Source organism: Dermacentor silvarum, chromosome 4 (genome assembly GCF_013339745.2).
Source record: "Dermacentor silvarum isolate Dsil-2018 chromosome 4, BIME_Dsil_1.4, whole genome shotgun sequence".
Lineage (NCBI taxonomy): Eukaryota > Metazoa > Arthropoda > Arachnida > Ixodida > Ixodidae > Dermacentor > Dermacentor silvarum.
This window is the reverse complement of record NC_051157.2, coordinates 46,278,482-46,298,980: the sequence shown is the minus strand read 5'-3', so window position 1 is coordinate 46,298,980 and position 20,499 is coordinate 46,278,482.

Sequence of the window (20,499 nt, the reverse complement as noted above, 5' to 3'; positions counted from 1 at the left end):
CCTATCCCACTTGCCCTCACAAAGGCCTTGAGCCACATTTTCGGAAGATCAAGGACACACGCATTCCTACAACCTCGCGTCACATCCTTGATTTCCTTGTTTCCGCTCCTTCTTTCTCTTAGATATTTTTTTTCCAAGGTGCACCAACACTACCCCACTGCTAGTACGCTAACCGCACCTCATTCTTTTACTTTTGTAACAAATAAATCTTCTTCTCCTTCCTGATTGGATGACGCAATATCTAGCTTTCGCTCGAGTTCCCCGTGATCCTCACATCGGTGAGCCAGGCAATCTTGCGGCACCTTGTTTACGCGCCTTCAGAGCACAATACCGCAGCATTATTGACCCTGCCTCCATATAGTGGCCCGGCTTACTGAAAGTCCCATGTAATCAATGCCTAGCTGTCGCATCGAGGCCCAGCGCGTATTGGATGAAGTAGACGCGCTCAATTCTCTCCGGAGGAGTTCCGTGGCCTTGCAGCGCATAAATAACCGTGACGTGCAGCGGCCGCAGCGAGATTCTCCTGATTGCAAACAGGCTCTTCCGCGCCACTGTTCACGACGCCGAGCGCCATTTTCAACACGCCAACCGTACTTCCTGTGGCGATCGAAACTCCGACGCGTTTGTCGCTAGTCCTATAAACACACTGCACAGTAGTGCGCTCATTGCCAAAGATGGACAGCACGAACCAGCAACCCGAGGGTGGCTTTGCGGCTATGGTGTTACGCTGCTAGGCACGTTGTCGCGGGTTCGAGCCCCCGACGAGGGCAGCCGCATTTCGATGGGGCCTAAACGCAAAAACGCATCGTGTATACCATGTAATGGGCGCCCGTTAAAGAGTGGTCAAAATTAATTCGCAGTCGTCCATTACGGCGTGCCTGACAATCATATCGTGGTTTCGACAGGTAGAAAAACAAATGTAATTTCATTCAATTTTAAAGTGAACCAGCAACAAAAAGAAGGCCGTTATAGAAAAATGGAGACATTCACTCGGCTATACCGAGCCTGTTGCGGTTACAGTTACAACTGTCTCCAACCTTAAAAACACAAAATGGGAAGCAAACTGCTGGCTTTTGATGGCCGAAATTCTGTCAGATGTAAAAGAGATATCAATAAGGTATAAGCTTACTATGTAGTAACATACGCAGGGCGATGCACTATCGATGATATTGATTCTAAGGCTCCAGAACCGAGAAGCAATGCAACTCGAACGCACAGATTGTGCCATGAATATTTTTGCAGTTGCCCCCCTGCTAGAGATAAGATCCTCCCTAGGGGTTTCTCTTTCCTTTACGTGAGGTCGTTAATCGCGAAATTACTGCCTCCAAGCCTTATTATTTTTTCAAACAACTAATAAATCGCGCCTTCGAAATGCAATTCTAGCTGCTTAACGAGTGATAGCATGGCCCGCGGACAATTGATGTTCCTGTTTATTTTTTGCGTGTTTGTTTGTTTGATTGTAGCCCCTAGCTATTTACGTTCTAAGCCTTCAGAGCTCCGCGCCTCTGTGTAGCAGGCAATAAAAACCAGCCTATAAGAAGCGATGGGGAATAAGATGCTGTCGCTACTTGATGGCAGGTGCGGGTGATAGCGGGGCAGATGGCGGGTACTTGACAGCACGTGCATTCTCTATGCATAATACGGCCGGTAGCGGGATCCTTCTCGCTAAACAACAGCGTAAGACTAAGTCAAGGGCGGCGGGAACGGAATGAAAAGGAAACTGCCAAATGTTGTTACTGCTGTTAAAATAGATGTCTGTCAGACTTTGTCGTCCTGGGTAATTAAATGACCTGCGTGTTTATAAACCAAAACATGTGGTTTGCAGTGCGCAGCCTACACCTTATTGGCTAAATATTGTGAGCTATATGAGAAGTACAGTGCCTAAGGGGTGCGATCTTGTACGCGTTCCAAAATGGAACGGAACGCCTTCGTTCCATTTTGGAACGCGTACAAGATCGCGCCCAAGGTATACTGTTTCTGAGGTAGCTGGTGCAGCGCAGAAAGGCTTACCCCATGTTTTAGAGTGCTCCTCCTCCCAACACTCTACCTTAGCTCAAGTAAGTTGATGGCAGAGCCGCCCGTCGATTGAAGTGGTCACTGCTCTGCATTGCTCCTCCATGGCAATGCTTGAGAAACGTTGTGTATTCTTTAGTCAAGGGGCGGCGATGCGCTCAACTCTACGGACTGGAGGAAGAGCTTGGAGTCGAGGATCGTTTGAGAATATGAGGGTGAGTATTTTTACAGGCATGCAGCATCTCGAATGGTTGTAAATGCAAATGTAAGAAGAGCGTTTCGCGCTGAGGGATAAATGAGGTATATCTAAGATGAAGCCGGGCTCAATATAAATGGCATTCTACGCCTTCACATATTTCTTGGGTGCCTTTACCACATATGTTCAGTGTTGAATAGAAGTCGTGTGATCCGTCAGTTTTTCTACCTACTGGCCTGAGTAAGTACCATGCACAAAAATAAACTACACAGGTGATAGGTGACGTCGATAAGAAACATTATATTCCAATGCCTGCGATAACCATTTACTCTCCTCCGACTGCATTTAGCTGATATTTGCAGCAATGATTATATTTATTCATTAACTGACTGATCACTTGCTTGCTTGTTTGATAGATTGATTGATATATCAATGAACACTCGCAAGCGATGCGTGTTGAAACTGTAGCCATATGCTCAGTGTTAAATTGTTCCCCTGGATCACTCCAACGCGAGCTAACTTTACACGCAAGAGCATTTTCGAAGTACACAGAAACCACATGCATTAATATATACTGAGCTTAATAAACTAAGACTTATGAGGAACCGCTTTATTTCGCCGAGCTCGATCTATGACGACAAAGACCTGCGCTGACATGTGAGAAGAACTTACCCGTGATGATGATATGTACAGATGAGGAAAATCAAAGTATAGCACTATAGCACTATAGCATATAGCATATATAGCACTATAGCACTATAGCATATATAGCATATATAGCATATATAGCATATATAGCATATATAGCACTATAGCACTATAGCATATAGCACTTGCACTATTAAACCAAGGCAATGAACATAGGAGGTCAAAGCGTAGGCATGCGGGGCTATCCTGGGCTATCCTGGGCTATCCTTAGCTCATCCGTGAGTTCAGGTTTGTCTGATGTACATTTTTTTTTGTATATGCATAAATACGCTTTGTGTCAAATAACGCCACAGTTGTTAGGATAGCGCTTGTCTCGATGATGTTCTCCGCTTTGTCTTAGATTTTCGCCCTGACTTTTAAATATTTTTTTTCATGATGCAGGTATACCAATTCGCCCAGTTTCCAAATTTTCTGTGTGATGAAAGATGTATAGCGACACACTAGCAAATATCAATTGTCGTCCTATCACGTTGACACTGTATACAAGCTATAAAATGGCAACGCACACATTTAGGTAAACGAGGGTTTCGGGCCACCGGGGCCGCAAAAGTACTATATGCGTGCTTCCGCAGGTAACAAGCACCAAGAAAGTTCACATTCGCTGTCTTCACGTCACCCCACTTCGCACACTTTTATTTAACCAGATTTTGCCATCACTATCAGTGTTGAGTGTATACAACCTCCACACCTCCGCTGTGCTTGCAGTTGCCAAGGAAGCCTTTCGGGTGAGGCGCTTGCGTAAACACTTCGAATTTCGCCTGTAAAGTGGAAAAAATTGTTAGAGTGGGCTTCGCCACATCAACTAACTATTGTAGGGAAGCTAACTTATGTTGCACTTTTTATTATTCGTATATAAGCCTGATTTTGTACACAAATAGCCAAGAAGATGGCCGGAGAGATGACGCCTGGGTAATTTAATTGGTAAAGCACCGCACACGTGGGATGTGGAAAATTGCCGCCCAACTGGCCGGTCGAGGCACTTCGCGTGAAATCGCGAGCATCTTTCATGCTGGGAAAAGCAATATTATGTAGCACGTATTGAGGAGCAGGAAGCTGTATCGAGAGTTTTTCATGTTGCTCTACAATTTTGTCATTGACACTTTTCATCTAATTATAATATTTGAGGTCATAAATTGATTAAGAATAATTATGTAATCAGGCAGAATGAAAAAAATTAATTGGAGTATTTCCAAGTGACGGCAAACAACACTACCTTGGTTCTGTCCAGCTGCGTGGCATTTGCATATTTTAAAATCTTGGTGCATAATAGTTGGAACACCCAATATATATGTATACCAATTACGCAGGCACAAAGAGTAGCATTCAAGGTGAGTGCTCTGGTGCATCGCAAATAACGCCTATAAAAAAGACTTCAGCTGTTCTTTACGTCAGCGTGAAACACTATAAATGGATTGGCGAGGCTGCAGTGGAAATGCGTGTACACAGGAGATGGGACAAGAACATCAGGATCTGAGGTAAAACACGGAGTAGGCGACAGCGCAGAAGCACTCTCGACTCAATTCAGTCCATTATGTGTTGCAGCGTGCTTTCTCTAAACCTTCTTTTTTAGCAATGCTCCTTTATTGAGGATTTTTCCTTTATTGCTCGGCTTCATATTGCCCTCGCCATTAGGGCTGTGCAGACAACAAAGTGCAGAAAGAAAAGGAAAGTTGTTAAAGGAAGAAATTCCTGACGCAAGCGCTGGCTGCTATCTGAAATTGTGTTGTACAAGGAACGTATTTTTAAGAATACACAGAGTTATCACATTATCGAACACTTGAATAAACACACGTGGCAACTTCGGCAGACGAGAAAAAAAGAAGAAAACAGAAATAAATGCACAAACTTAAACGGCAAACACAAGCGAATGGCAAAACAGAAGTTCACTTATTTAATATCACCAGGCACTTAGGTTCAAAAAGTACTCTTTCTTTCGCCAATTGAATTTGTTTGCCTGTTCCTGCAATTTCTGATCTGCCAGTGGAGCGACACCGGCCTGCTTTTCGTTAAGTAATGCTTTCACCTTGTTTGTTCTTGTAAACTGTGATAAAATTTCCGTTGGTTGCCAGGGCTTGCGTCTGCAATTAATTCATTCCTTAAACCTTCATTCTTTAAGTCGTGCGCCAAGTATTTCGCAGTTTCTCAGCTGTGAACATCTACGAACTTCCACAAATTGCTACTTTGTTTAGATGCTACTCAACTAAGAAGGCGAAAATTAAGAGCAGACAGAAAAAGTACACTATTCACTCCCTTTATGCGCTCTATGTGCTTAAGATGGCAACAACATTTTTGTCATTCTGACTCCACACTAGTGCACGTTAACGTTTCGCGAACATAACTGAACCATTTTTCAGTGGAATTATTGCATAGGTCGATGCAATAGCGAGGACTCATGGTGAATGATGAATAAGGAGGATAACAACACGGTTGTTGTCGTCCTACGGGGGAGGCCTCCCTTGGTCCAGGTTAAAAAAAAAGAAATGAAAGACTGCTATATTTTATGCGTGTGGCGCGATTATGCATCAATGTACTTGCGACATTTCCATTGCCCTCCACCCCCCCCCCCCCAAAAAAAAAAGAAAATAAAAAGAAAGGACTGCAAGAAAGGTTCAGTTGTAGTGATCTGTTCTTATTAGTTTTTCCTATAACAAGAGCAGCACGCTAAAACGGCGTCCCTGCATCTGCATGATTTTAGCTTTTTCTTTGATTATGCAGAAATCGATGAATGAAAAGGGCAGTCAATAAGGTTCGATTTTTAGTTTAAGTGACACTATTAGCGAACAAAGACTGACTAATATTACGAAAAGATAACTTAACTATACTGGAATCGCAAGCTACATTGAACCCCAAAAGATACGCAAACAATAACTTCTGCAAGGGCTTTAGCAGCTTTAGAACGTCAGCAGGTCATCATCGAAAGTTTGCAGACATCGAGTATTATAATGATTAAATTTCGTGCACTAATACACATCATGTATTATCGTACTTCAAGTGCTTCAATGTCCGGGGACGAAAAAAGTACGTCGTGATATGCAAGAGCATATCCAATTATACCTCCAGTCAAAAAAGAACTGTGGCAATTAGCGTAACGCGGTTAGCAATGAATAAAATCGCATTGCTGAACGCATTTGCTATTCTTTCTTTTTCGAAAAAAAAAAGAAATGTCAGTGTAAGGTTAAGCTCAGTGAAATGGTACACAGAAGTTCAGAAGAAAAAATGGCATTAATGTTTTTGTTCTTTTTTTCAAGAGCAGAAGTAAGATGATCTCATCGCATTACCAAAGTGTTCCGTTTCTTGCTTTTTTCCTGCTAGTATGAAAAGGTTGATCCGCACCCCTAGAATCCAGTTTAAAACATAATGTAATTACCTTTCTGACAATCGGTGACGCGTTTAGATTTGGGATTTGCGTTTACAAGCCCATCGATAAAGACTAGAAATTCATGCTAATGGCTTTCAATGTTCATGCAATTGCTTTCTTTCAAGATCCCAATGGATCTTATTTTTAGCGGAAAACTGTCATTTTTGAGAAACCTCCGCAACAGCCCATGAACGAGATAGAGCGATTGCACTTTGCGCGTCGTATTGGGAAACGGCTGCAAAAATTGAAATAGTTTCTTCACTGTGGTGACTTGGTGGAGCAAATAATGTTAGATAAGAGGCTAGAGGTGGTTGAGCGCAGGCAAATACGAGGACAGAAGAAGGCACATTGGACGCACAGCCGCGTTGGCGCGTTGGTACATCGGCACATTGGTGCCTGTGCGTCATGTGGGCCTTCTTTTGTCCGTGTGTTTCCCTGCGCTTCACCAGATTTAGTCAGCATGTACCAACAAGCCCACATTGTCACCATTGTGGAAAGGAGGAGCCAAACTCAGCGCAGATCAAAGCGGCTGCGTTCACTGCCGTCGATATCACGCAGAATCCGTGAGTATTTGCAAACACGGTACGGAATCACTATGTACTTCTCGTTTGTGATGTTTGCCTTCAGCTTATTCATTTCAGCCTAGTGCGCTATCTACAGCAAAATAAGTTCATTTCAAAGAATACTTGAGCTTATGGCGCAAACATAACGCACGAACGTGGTCTTTTCAACTGAGAATACGTTTTACATCTTTTTTTATAGGCACTTGGCACTTCCGCATGCAACAGCTTGTGTTGCATATCTCTCGAGTGCCAATATGATCTTCTGAGATCTTGTCATTGCTTTTTTTATCTTTATCTTTTTTAGTGCCGTCTCTTCGTCTTCTTCTCTGTATAGTCTTGCGTGCCCCGTTTGCACTACACATCGCACAACGTGATACCGACTACCCCGTCAGTCTTATACCAGTTTGAGTCAATCTCCTCCTATGCTTTCCTTGACTTCATTGCCTATTGTCTTCGCTTGGTAACTACTAAAAATCAAGCCTCTCGGTTCCTTTTATAGTGGCTGTTTTGAGTGGCACTTCAGCTCCGACTATCCATATAGAAATTTTTTTGTTTAATTTAGTGCACGAATGACCTTTCCACTTTCCTATACACCATGTGTTGCTTTAAAAACTATGCAATAGCACAAATTTCGCGCGTGTAAGAGCCGCGTGTTCGTAACTGATGAATTATGCACGCCGTGCTCGAGGAATCATATGCACGCAATTAAGTACTCCGGTTACTCCCCTATATTTATAGTCAGGACTGTTCAGAGATGCAACTTACTCGACAGATTCTAGCCATTCAACTGAAATGAATATTAAGCACTGTGCATCATTGGTGTTGGCTGCACATCTTTTATGTGCGCACATATGACTTGGCAAAGACCTCACTGCGCATTACTCAACGTTGCTCCCTGCAATCATTTACTTGATAGCTCCCGGCCACCAGGTTTAAAAGCAACTTTATCCTATCTTCAAATTACATATACGCGTCTTCAGTATCCAGCGAAGTGCAATGCGATGCCGTCGGAAAGCGCGAATTGCAGCAAGTGCACTCTCTCTCGTCTGAGGCGACGGTGTGAGAAAACTTACGCTACCCAGACAATCTCGGAGGTCTAACCGATAAGGAAGGCCAGAATACTCTCACGTATTCACCAGACAATTTAATGGTGGTGGTAATGGCGGTGGGTTGCAGCAGCAGGCGGATTCAGCATAACGATAAAGGCCGGCAATTGCCCCGTCCGAGCGTCTCTTACAATATCACTGCAGTATTTCAACGCAGTGATATTTGATAATTTATTATCTTCTGAGCGATCACAGCAGATGGCAACAAGGACACTGCTACAATTCTTCAGGCCAACAAACCTGCAGAAACGGCTTTAGCCTTTACTGGTGCTTCATTGCACTGCACGTGATCATATGCTGTGGTAGCGTGCAGCAATCATGAAAGGCGGTGAGGTGTGCGTCTTTGTACTTTGCTCATATGTTTCTATCTACTCCCACCCCCCTCCCAGTGTATAGTAGCAAACCGGATCTTCGGTTCTGGTTAACCTCATTGAATTTCTTTTTCACCCGTCTCTCTGTCTCTCTCACGTAGCGACTGTATCTTTCACTGTTGTCATAGTCATGACGACACCAGTAATCAACAAGTGAGAACTGTTCCTTAAAAGAGTGAAGTTGTTGCGGGAGTTTGTATTTTACCATAGCCATACCAGCGCACAACAAAAGACACGGAGGCGTTGAGAATGACGTGAACGCAGTCCTTATTTCCAAAGGACGTTTATCTCAGTCGAGAAGCGTATACACTGAAGAAAGAATCTAAGTGCCGCGCTCGTGTCAAATCATTTTCTAAGAACTGCTTACACCCGTTTCAGATAACCGCAACAATGTCTCAACAGAACAGTTAGAGGCTTGGTGACAACAAACCGTGTTCTAGAGAGTTCACCACGTGTGCTGCTCCTACACGAGTCACGATTCACTCAGCCCGTAGTTAATATATTCATAATTTCACTTCGAACTGCTAAACTAGAAGAGCGGGGAAGCTCGCCATAATGAACGCCCTTCAGCGCTCGTATTATATCCACAAATCTTACAGCAGTTAGCTACAGCGCAAGTCTGCCAGCAAGAAAACAGCGCATGCCTGCGGTCTGTTGACTGCAGTGGTCGGTAGTTTGATCAGGACATTTAGCAGCGCTCGCCTATATGCACAATCTGATAAAGAATTGGTGCACTGGAACAGCATGCCTATACGCAACGGTAGGCAGGTTTGTCCGCGTGCTGACATACACACAGGGTCAACATAACCAATCATGCGAGGGTGAAGGTGGTGCCGGCTGCACTTCCTGTAAACAAGTACTTGCACAACGACCGGAAAATCATGGAACAGGTTCTCGTTTCCATATATATATTTGATCGTCAATTTTGGAAATTACCTAATTGGCATCGATACCTAATTGTTTTCTGCAGTAAATATAAAATGATCTTTAGCTGTAACCTTCGAACTCACCAGTCATAAAATTCGAAAATTGTCCCTTCTTGTGAAACCCAGACAACGGTTCCTTGCTTATGTGCGTCGACATCCCAACAGTATGAGTGTCAAGCATCCTGTGTAATAACAAAACTATTGCCATTACCAGAGTTCTCCAAGCAAGGCAGCCTATATCGCAAACATTTGCGAATATGTTCATTATTTTTCTTAATAGCATTTTTTAACCAATCATTGTCTCCCATACTCACCATATTTTTCCTTGGACACGTTCCAGGCAATGAAGATGTACTTCGTTCAGGCGACGAAGACTGATCGGCCTAAAGGATGCCCTACATCATTCTCCCGCATTCCCCGCACAGTCCTAATGGTGTTTCTATAATCAGCAAACGATGGAATTATCGAACCTTTCGCTAACGTTTAGGCGAAAACTTCTAAAGCATCTCGAAGTGGTCCTCTCGTCAATATAGTGGTCATCCTCATCGTGCACTAGTTTCATCGTTGTATTATTAAACCCCGTTGAATGACGATAGATCTTCATTTTACCTTGGCGTTAAACGAGCTGACTTGATGCCTGCAACTTTCCTAATACCATCGCTCTATCTAATACTCTGCTGACCTCGACTGCAGCTCCTGTCTTTTAGGCACCCATTCTCATAAGTCCCCAGTAACTATTCTACGCATTACGTGATTAACCCAAGTCCATTTCTTTTTCTCCTAATCTTAACCAGAACGTCAGCTATACGCATCTGCTTTTTAATTCATACGCCCGCCTTCCTACTTCTTATCAATGCAACAGCGACTTCTACAAAACGCGGGCAGCTTGGGAACATGTATATTCCCGGCGATCGAAGGTAGCGTAAGTAAACCAAACTGCAATCAAAGCAAGACGATCTGTACCGCACAGCGAAGGCCCTCGCGGGGCTCCTCGTCGTTTCCATATCGGCATGTAATATAACTCATAAGCCCTTTTAAGACTTCCTTCCTTACTTTGCCACATGTTTCGCGCGCTCACAGCAAAGACGTGCGAAAGAATATGCGAGGCGTGTGCAGCCGATGCGCGATGCGCATAGCCGCATACTTGGTGTTCAGCGCGATGACGATACTTAGTGGCCATTGGAGCCGGGGTTATTGCGGCCCGAATGCATGTGGACCCGTAAAGCTGAAACGAAAACAAACTTTAAGCGAAAGTCTTCAAGGAGTTCCAGAAAGCACGATGCCTTAATGCCCCTCACTAAACTAAGCCCACGCCATTTCGCGAATCTTTTTACGAACTAATAATGACGGAGATCCATATTACTGACATTAATATGAGGCGGAATTTTACGAAGGCAGCCACCGCATTTTGACGCGATAGCGTTAAGGGCCCCGTGTCGCAGAAAATCCGGTGTCGGTGTCGGTGTCGACGTCGGCGTAAGCATCGGCGTCTGGCGGAAATAATCATGCCGAGCCACAACAGCCCGAACCACCCGACCGGGCAGGCCCTTCGCGTTTCGCAAGGCGTTAAGAAACCAAATTTAATTTTTCAAAGTAAAATCCGTCAGGAAAATCGTAAAGTACAACTTAACCACAACCTACAGACGTGATAGCGTCGGATTGTAATTCGAATATACGAGGAAAAAGCCTGATAAGCAGCCAGGGATCTTTGAATGCTATCGCGTTCCACTCTTAAAGGCGAATCTTAAGCGTGCTCCAATTCTGATGGTGTTTCGCTGTACTTTGGTTCTAGGCAACATTGAGGGGAATGTTGAAAACCGAGCCTTTGAAAATTTTGATCGGGCCCCATGTCACAGAGAATGCGGTTTCTGTGTCGGCGTCAACGGCGTCCAATAACAAACACTATCGCGTTCCACTCTTAAAGGTGAAGCTTAAGCGTGCTCCAAGTTTTTGCTTACTGTTCTCGCTTTTGCTGGGCGACAGTTCCTGTAGATAATGTGTCACTGGTGCGACACGTGGCTGAAATGATGCATATTAACCGTATAACGAGGTTCATATGTGGGCGTGTATGCTCTCGCGAATTCAAAGGGTGCGTCTTCTTTTTTTTATTTTTTGAGTCCTCCATTAGGACACTACATTTGATCTTAGCCAAAAGGCCGAGAAGCGATAGTCCATTATAGGACACGTCGTCGCATCGAAGCTCTGACATGTCATAGAGTATAGCCTATCTTTTACGACCTAGTTTCATTTCTGAGTTGATGAGAGTGGTCTCCCCGCGTTTTGCAGAACGGTTTCTTAAGATTTTCTTTCGTTCTGAACAACCCTGCTGGTATTTTGTGTCCCTTGCTCAAATTTCTTGCTTCCTTTTACTGCGCTTCAAGTTTATAATCTGCTAAATTGGTGACCATCACGCTTAATCAAGTACATTTTTTTCTGTTTCTGTCAGCTTCTCTATGCGGAATGCGGTACCTTTTGTATGCCGCGAGCTTTGGGCAGTGATGTACCTCATTTTTTTTGCAGAGCTGCTTGAAAGACCAGATTCCAGCATATGTGTAGTTCGAGTTGTTCATCCCCTTTATCATATCTTGTCTACACTGCGCAGATTCATCATCATCCCCATCATATTTTATGTCCATTACAGGACGATCCCATCGAACTTACCCCATCTTAGGCCTGCAAATATCCTAATTTCATAACACCACCTAGTTCTCTGCCAACTCCGGCAATGCTTCCATTATCTGGGCCCCGGTTATTAAGGATTAGTGCGGTGATTAGACCCCGGTGATTAGTGCAGGATTAGTGTTCTGGAAGGACCAGTAGATTGTGCTATGACGATACTCTAATCCAAGCAAACGTTTTTTTTGTTTTGTTTTTTTTTCGTCCTATCTCAATGCGGCCACCACGTTGCTGAGAGGCAAGCTCGCCATGATTTTTTGCATAAATATAGGCACACGTATGGCTTACTTTACCCGTTACTTTACCCGTTAAATATAATGTACACAGATTTACTTGCCATCATCGTGGACGCAAATGATTCGTGTCACGTTACCAAAGCAATGAAGTTTGTCGCTCTAACTGGCGCACGTTACTCTACTGCTTTCTTTCCTTGGTTATTTGATTATTTCGCTAATTTTGTTTGTTGTTTGTTTGTTTGTTTGTTTGTTTCATCTTCCCGTGGATGCTCGATCTTCTTGCTTTTTTAGCGCTTGCGATTACCTAAACAGTGTTATTCTACGTCTAGTTTTCATTTTAAAAAATCTTTTTCATGACCTTCTTTACGGTACGATAACGAGGGAAAAAAAAGAAAGACAGAAGGCCGGGGTGCTAACCAGCAAATCATCTGATTGGCTACCCTAAGGGGAAAGGAGAATAGAAATGTGTGTGAGAGAGACTAAGGATGCGCCGAGCTCGCGCACGCGCGTGGAGTGCACCACTAAGTCAAAAGCGGTAACACAGGCCTCAAAAAACACAAAAGTGCCTTCGCAGCCTTGTCGGTCGATGATCCATAACGTTTCATAACTAGCTTCTTCGCTATCACGCATACCCAGTTCGCTGCTTGAATCAAACACCGCGCCATCTGGCTGGTAAGACTTCTTTATTGTGCGAAGAAAGACTGCTGTGTCACTGCAGCACTTAGAGACCTCTCAGTGATATGAAGAAATCTGCGTCATGTTATTTCTATTTCCTGGTTTCACTATTGATTTTGCCGAAAAACCGGTGAACGTAGTGGTCAAAATGTTCATTGCAATCAATCAATCAATCAATCAATTATCAATCAATCAATCAATCAATCAAACTTTTGTTTCATTGATGGATTGTGCTCGCCTTCCAGATTATCACACTGGTGGCATATTTGTGTCTGGCCTACAAAAAAAAATTCGTCGGCCCTTCCACCCCGTTAAGATGATTAACCAGCGAAGCTGAAACGTGTGGCTCCGGTGTTTATCACTGGGTTAATCCCGAGGGTTCATTAAAGTATTTCTCAATTATGAGGTTACACACACGTTCAGCTGCGATGGAGAGAACGACGCCACTGACGGTATGCCCGCAGTCCACCATTGTCGCTTGCGTTCGATGTCTCGAGTTTGCTCGGCGGCGTGGTTAGCATCATTCGCCCGCCATTGCGGCTTGCGATTCTTCGAAATTAAATTGCTTCAAAATTAAATCTGTTCGTTACGGTAAGACAAATGGATCACACCCCCGTAAACGCTGCCCCGGGCCCCATTACGACGACAGAAGAGAAGCGAAATTCTACGCTGGAATGATGAGCGGCACCGCAGCCAGCTGTGGAAGCAGACGACGACGACAAACGCCGGAGCAGTGGCACGAGCGCGTGCCGAGCACGAGCACGAGCGCAACCCGAGGGGCGCTAACGAGCCAGCTACGGAAGAAGACGACGCTCGAGCCAATGCTGATGATGATAGTTTTCTGTACACAGGCGATTTTGCCTAGCCACATATATACGATTTTGTCTAGACATATAAAGCTTCGCTTTAAAATTAGGTACTGGCTGCCCTTCAACGCATTACAGCTAGTTTACTTTCATGCGGTAGTCCGGCCCATACGTACACGCTGTTCGCCGCTCAGTTTCCGTTGAAGTGATAGACCGCACGTATCTTCGCCGCTGCGGCGTTTGCGCTTGCTGCCAGCGTTTTAACAGTCGTTGTCTGCAGTCATTCAGTGTGATCTATTCATGTTTGTTTGTGCGCGCTCACACCACGCTTGTTCATTCAGTTAGTAATAGTCGGGCCACATTTTCCAACGCACGCTACACATGCAATGCTACCCGGATCGGCAGTGCAGCGCTACAGGTGTGTCCCTTCGCACGCGCTGCCCACGGGAAGCGCTTCTCATCAACACCACCGTTTCACACGCGCCTTCTCGTGGTCATCGAGTCTCTCTTCATGTCGGTCTACTAACGCCGCAGCACACCTGCTTAGTTAATCAGCTCATGTTTACTACAATTTATATTGCTACCAAAGCCGATCACCTTACATCGTATGACGTTGCTGTGTTGCTATCGCATTCATTGCTTCGCCCTTAGGGCGAAACTGTGACATTTTATTTGTTCTGTTTTCACGCGCTATTCTCAGCATTGGACGCCTGAGAGAAGCTTCGTAACACCAGTCGCGTCGCCTAATTGGATGTACAAATCTAATTTCCTGTGCTAAGCACCGAGGCGTAGCGGAAGCACGCCTCAGGAGAGAGCTCGTCACTGCTGGGAAGAAAGACGAGGCTTTCCTCTCGTGACAGCAATTGGATCACAGTAACAATTCTAAGCACAAACTCGTAGCGCCCCCAACAGCCTGTTGCTGGAGAGATGAACCGGAACCACCGCCTTTCGCACAGATCTAATCCCGCAGTAGACGAATTTAGGTGGTTAAACGCATTATGTCAAATCTACCGCGCATCATATTTGCAGCGCTGGTGTTTCTTGCGCAGCAAGTTTCTGAACAATATCAGGGCGAATATTCGGCCAATACATTGTCAGAAAATAATTTCAGAGGTAAGTGCTGCATGAACTAGTCTATGGGAGAGGTGATGGAAGTGACGATCGCGAAAGGGTGAATACGCAAGTGATCAATTGACACCTAAAAGTGGGGTGCCAAGGACTTTGTTCTCATTACTCCCAACTAGCGCACTCCTGCAAAGAATGGCAGTTCCGGATTCACATTTTTCTAAACACGAACACTATAGCAAGAGTGAAGAGAAAAGTTAAGTCGCATTATTATTCCCACGAAACCGATGACCTATAGATGCTTTGTTCTCCGTAGTGTTTTTTTTTTTACATTGCCTGTGAATGCCCGTGCATGTGTGGATGTGTGTGCGCACGCCCATGTGCTCATGTCTATATACGCTTGCGTGCGTGCGTGCGTGCGTGCGTGCGTGCGTGCGTATATGTGTGTGTTGGTGCGTGTGTGAAAGTTTGTTTGCTTGTTTGTTTCTTTGATTCTGGCTTGACAGCTGTAGCACTAAGCTATTTCAGCCGAAGTTTCTGATTAGCTCAAAAATAGATTATCTATAGTCCCTATAATCGATAGGTGACCTGCTTGAGTAATAGCAGACATCCTGACTATTAGATTATTAGGTTAGCGGTAGCGAAAGGCACAGCAATGCGTGCAGCGTCTTCTGGCAGAGTTTGCGAATTGAAGTAGTTTGTCAAGAATTTTAAGGCATGCATACATACCTATTCGATCACCAGTAATGAAACACAAGTACGTTGTGCTTTTCATTTCAGTTCGATGCGGAGATACGATCGCTCTTCAATGCATTAGCATGTACAGGACGACTCACCTTTGACTAGAAACTAGAACACACGATCCCAAAGGTAGAAGACAGTTGAAGCCTTCTTCGCGCCACAAGCCCTTGACGGCGCTTTCCGTAATTCTTCTTTTCAATATCGACTGGTCTTTGCGGTCGGCATGAAACACGTGACATTTTATTTATTCGCGCGTGTATTCAGGCAACCTCCATTTTATCTCTTTCAACTTTATATTCCCTCCTCTCCGTTTATATGTGTTGGGTAGCCAACCAGATACTTTTCTGTTTAACCTCCCTCCCTCTCTCTTGCTTGAACGTACGTTTGGCCCTCGGCATCAGACATTGCATTGAAGGGTTGCAGCAGAAAACACTGAGACGAAAAAACAAGAGAACAAGAAATACACCTTGCACACCACTGGCAGTTTGTCGTGTGTCTTACTTTTTTTGTGTGTCGTGTGTCAGTGTTTTCTGCTGGAAATCTTGCTTGCAATGCACATCCATCTAGCCCGGGCGAAAACTATTCCTAAGGCATCAAACATTTGGTATACACGTTATTGTGAAGTCCTGTCTACCACAAAAAAAAAAGTTGGAAATGAGTAATAATGTTGCCAATGTACCAGGATTGCTCCGTTCTCTTAAATGAGAGGTAATTTCAATCCTCTATTACAACTTCCGTTGTTCTATACACGGGAATTTGTCAGTTACCGCAATGCCCATTAGATGTCTAAAGAAAGTGCAGGTGAAAATTTCTAATTCCCTGTCTATGCGGATGACTTTTCCTCGAGAAAAGCTGGATGCAATTTTCTAACTCAACGCATTTAGTAGCTGACCTTTACCAAGTGTTGTATTCTACCGCTATCAACATGTCTTCTCTTTTTCACAGACGTTAATTTCCTAATAGTATAGCTAACGAGATATACATTTTATTAGGTTGGTTACTTTTTCCAGTTTCACCCGTTTTCATTCCACCTTCAATTTTTTTGTTTTCAACAGTTCTGCTTAGCGCCGCGCTAATGAGAAGTTTTATAGGAACTCCTTTTTTTTTTTCGCTAGTGGATGCTATCAACTGGCGTGCTAATGAACCTTAAAGAAGCGCAAAAGAACGCAGACGGGGTTGCTTTTCGTATACACTATGACACTTCGGGACGCCACTTTTAAAACTCCCTAATATAAGAATTGGAAGACACTTCGCTTGTGACATACTACATGACAAACGTTGAACGGTACATTCGCCCTTTGCCGCACAGATGTCAAAAGTGCCTAAACTAATCGATTTCTCGGATAACCTGGTTTATCCCAATTGAACGACCTGCGTTAGTGTGCAGACAAAACCTTACAACGCAGAATTCACCGCGCATGGGTGCACAAATCTCAGAAATTTGTACTGAGTTTTGTTTCTTGGTTCTAACGATAAAGGGCCTGTGTGATTGCATTTGCACGAATGACCTTTTTTTTAGTGCGTGTGTTTGTGCATGTGTTTCAGAGAACCTTCTCTTTCTCTTGCTATCTCGTCTTTCTATTTTACCTTCCCCCTTTTTCTTGCAGGGTAGCCAACCGGACGTTTTCTGGTTAAACGTTGTATACCTTCATCTCTTCGTAGCATTTGACCGTGTGTTCGGGAGTGAAAAAGTCAATAGTGGCCACAACCACTGATAGCGGCAACCGAAGAGAATGCGTGTCGGACGGCAGTACAGCCCTCTCCTTCTGCTTTCAGCACACACTCAGCAAACATAAATAGGTAGCTAAATGTAAAATGAATTCTGAACGAGTAGATTAGCGCTGGCCGTATGAAATCGTACTTTTCCTAGTTGAAACACGCTAATGTTGAAATTTGCGTCGCCCTAAACCGTTTGTTAGCTTTCGAAACATTCCTATAATAGCGATGGCTTTCCCTTGCTAAATGGTTCATTAAACGGTGCTCGCTAAGTGGTGTCCTCGGATCAAATGAGCGGTGAAAAATCATTTTCATTAGCTAGGCTTTTCTTCGCAAGCTTGAATGGTTAGATTGCGTTCATCAGTCGCGCGGGTCAGTACTCCTAGCCTTAATTAAAATGGTGAGGTCAAAGCTTGTAATGAATCTACTATCCGGGTTGGGTCATCACAGTGCTTAAACGGGACAACGTATACCTGTACTGCTGTCTGCCAGTTTTAAATGCGAAGCATTTCTTGCCGGCGGCTCTCTCTGTTGTCCCGAGTCCCACACCCCCACAGCGCATGCGCGTCTTCTCCCCCTCTCTCTCCTCTCCTACGCTCCCCCTTTTCTCTCCTCTGGGAATTCTGTACGGAGCGGCGCCCGCGTCCCACACCCCCACAGCGCATGCGCGTCCCCTCCCCCTCTCTCTCCTCTCCTACGCTCCCCCTTTCTCTCCTCTAGGAATCCGGAGCGGCGCGCTCGACAGGTGGTGTGACAGCTGCATACTCCGCAGGGCGCGCCACGGTAGTTCCGCGGTATGAAAATGACGGAGCGCGCGCGCCTCATTCTCTCTCCTGTGCAGCGCCGCGATGAGCGCTCAGGCCGTTGCCGCGAAACCATCTCCCGCTCAAGCTAATTATCTCCCCGCTGCTTCGCATCCACAGATAGTTCCCTTTAGCGGGAGATGGAGCAATTTTCTTTGCTTATGTTTCCTCTAATGGCCATTAAATCTAAAGGTAATCATTAACCGTTGGTTTCTTAATTGTATTTTTTAAAGAAGTTAACTTGCATTCTTGAACTCTGCGATATTTTGCTGAAAACTGAATCTCAATCACGAAATTTCTGCCATCATTGCTTATGGTCCTCCAACCACAACGGTGGTCTGCGGTGATCCAGATTAAGCGCACAGTTAATAAAATCCCATAAGTTTTGGTCGCACCATTCGAGTGGTCAGCAATCTTGCGTTACAGGTGAAGCTCTTTATTCAAGGAACACACGTTTACTGCCGACTCTTTTGTCGTTTGTGGATGTCCAGGGGGCTCAAAAAAAAAAGAAAAATATGAAAGAAACGCCGCTTCTTATTCGACAAGGCCTACATCACTCGAAGAAAGTCAAACTGCTCCTAAACCATAGGCGTACCTATATATAATAAAACAAAAGGATGTCTCCACCGGGAAGTCTACCATAGGCGACACTTTTGCGCGATCGTATTCACGCAGCACCCTATTCTGAGTGATCGAGCACGAAAGACATGTATAAGTGACTAGACATAAGTCGTTTACTGCACACATTTCACTCTGCACGCAATAAATATGAAGTCGGCACGCAGTTTCTTCCCACTATATATTTTGCGGCTTGCAGACAAGGCTTCAGTTGCCGATCAGCGCCTGTGGCTCACTCGTCCGTGATCTTTCGCTCTTTTTAGAGCAGTACCAAAGCAACTATTGCCCAAACCAGCGCTTCAATGAATTGCGCTGCTGTCTCCGTCAGATGTGTCGTAAACTATGCTATGCCTATTTTTCGATATTTACAAAGAACTCACTCTTAGCTAGTGATGCTGACAGGAATTCTCACTTTCTTTATAAGTAATAAAAGCTAATCAAGGAAAAGTAGCTATTTTTCGTAAATTGATTTTATTTATAAGTTGTCTCATCGCACCTCCCAACGACACACCGCCTAGAGTAACGGCAACGAATCTTGAACGTGACGATTTTTCGTAGTGCAGGCACTGGAAGCGATGTCATGGCCACTGTAACGGTTGGAATTTAGCACAGTTGTGCCCGGCAGCTGTTTTCGACAAAGAATGCTGCACCGACAAACCTGCAGCCATGAAATGGCATTCATGCCCCCTTGGTCTTTGCAAGGCCAGGGAGCTGGCGACTAGATCAGCGTCACTTGAGATTAATGAACAAGCAATTATGTTTCGTGTCTTCGGCTGTTCGACCACTCAGAGCTGATGGGCGAGACGAATTCAGAGTGATTGGTCTCGTGCATCGGTAAACGGCAACGTCGATCTTTTCTGTAATGGCATGAACTGTGACAGTAATACGAAAAAGCTCACTTTGAGACGACGACCACGCCAGCCTTCGTGGAAGAGATATTTACCTCAAAGGACCGTCTCCAGGCCCTGTCAATCTGATCGTCATGGAAAGCCCCCTAATTCGTGCAAGGGGTCAACGTCAAAAATTTCCGTGGGAACGGCTCCAAGTTGAGGTTCCCAAAGTGCCACGCGTTTGCCCCGTATGCGGGGGCAGTCGCGTAACCTTGGAGGCAGAAGCCGGCGGAACAGTGCAGTGTCAGGGGAGGGATTTTGCGAACGTTTCGGCGATTCTGATTGGCCGAGAACAACAACAGTGAATTCCCCCTACGAGACAAAGGGGAAAAATGAAGTGCTCAAAAAGCGGACCTTGAGTGCATTTAGAGGCGCTCGTTGATGCTCGTTCGTACTCTTACATAGAAACTCTCAAAATGTAAATGTTGTAAATAAGCCCTTTCTTGCATCTCTTGGACGTCGCTCCGGACCCCTTGATGAACCGGCACCTGGCACATCACCAACCACATAATCTCGTAATGACTGCTCGGACACAAGTCGCAGCAACTGGTGGTTGACAGCGGTGGGATGGAAGCTGAAGTCAGCGCAAAACCCAACACCACCAAGTTTTGAACATCTTATATTCGTATCTCACAAGAAACGAACAATATATACCACCAATATATACCACGTTGCTCGTGTATACGAGAGTGCCCTAAATAGACTGTAGCGAGAATGATCAATTTAAGGTTCATTTGGAGACATCTCAGAGAAAGAAGGGTTTCTGCCAGAAAGAACGAAACCTCAAAGAACCAACACACGGCTTTTAATGTAAGCAGGTATTTCCTTGGTCCTAGAATAAAGGCGAGAGTGAGACATGTGACGCGGCACTGCTTGCGCATTTCCGGATTGCCTGTTTAAAAAAAATTACAAATACTTACCGAAGATTTATAAGTTCACATGACCAAAAACTGCGTTTTATTAGAAAACAAAACCAATTTCAACCAGGAAAATGTTACAGAGCCTTAGTAAACTAGTATGGGCCAGAAATCC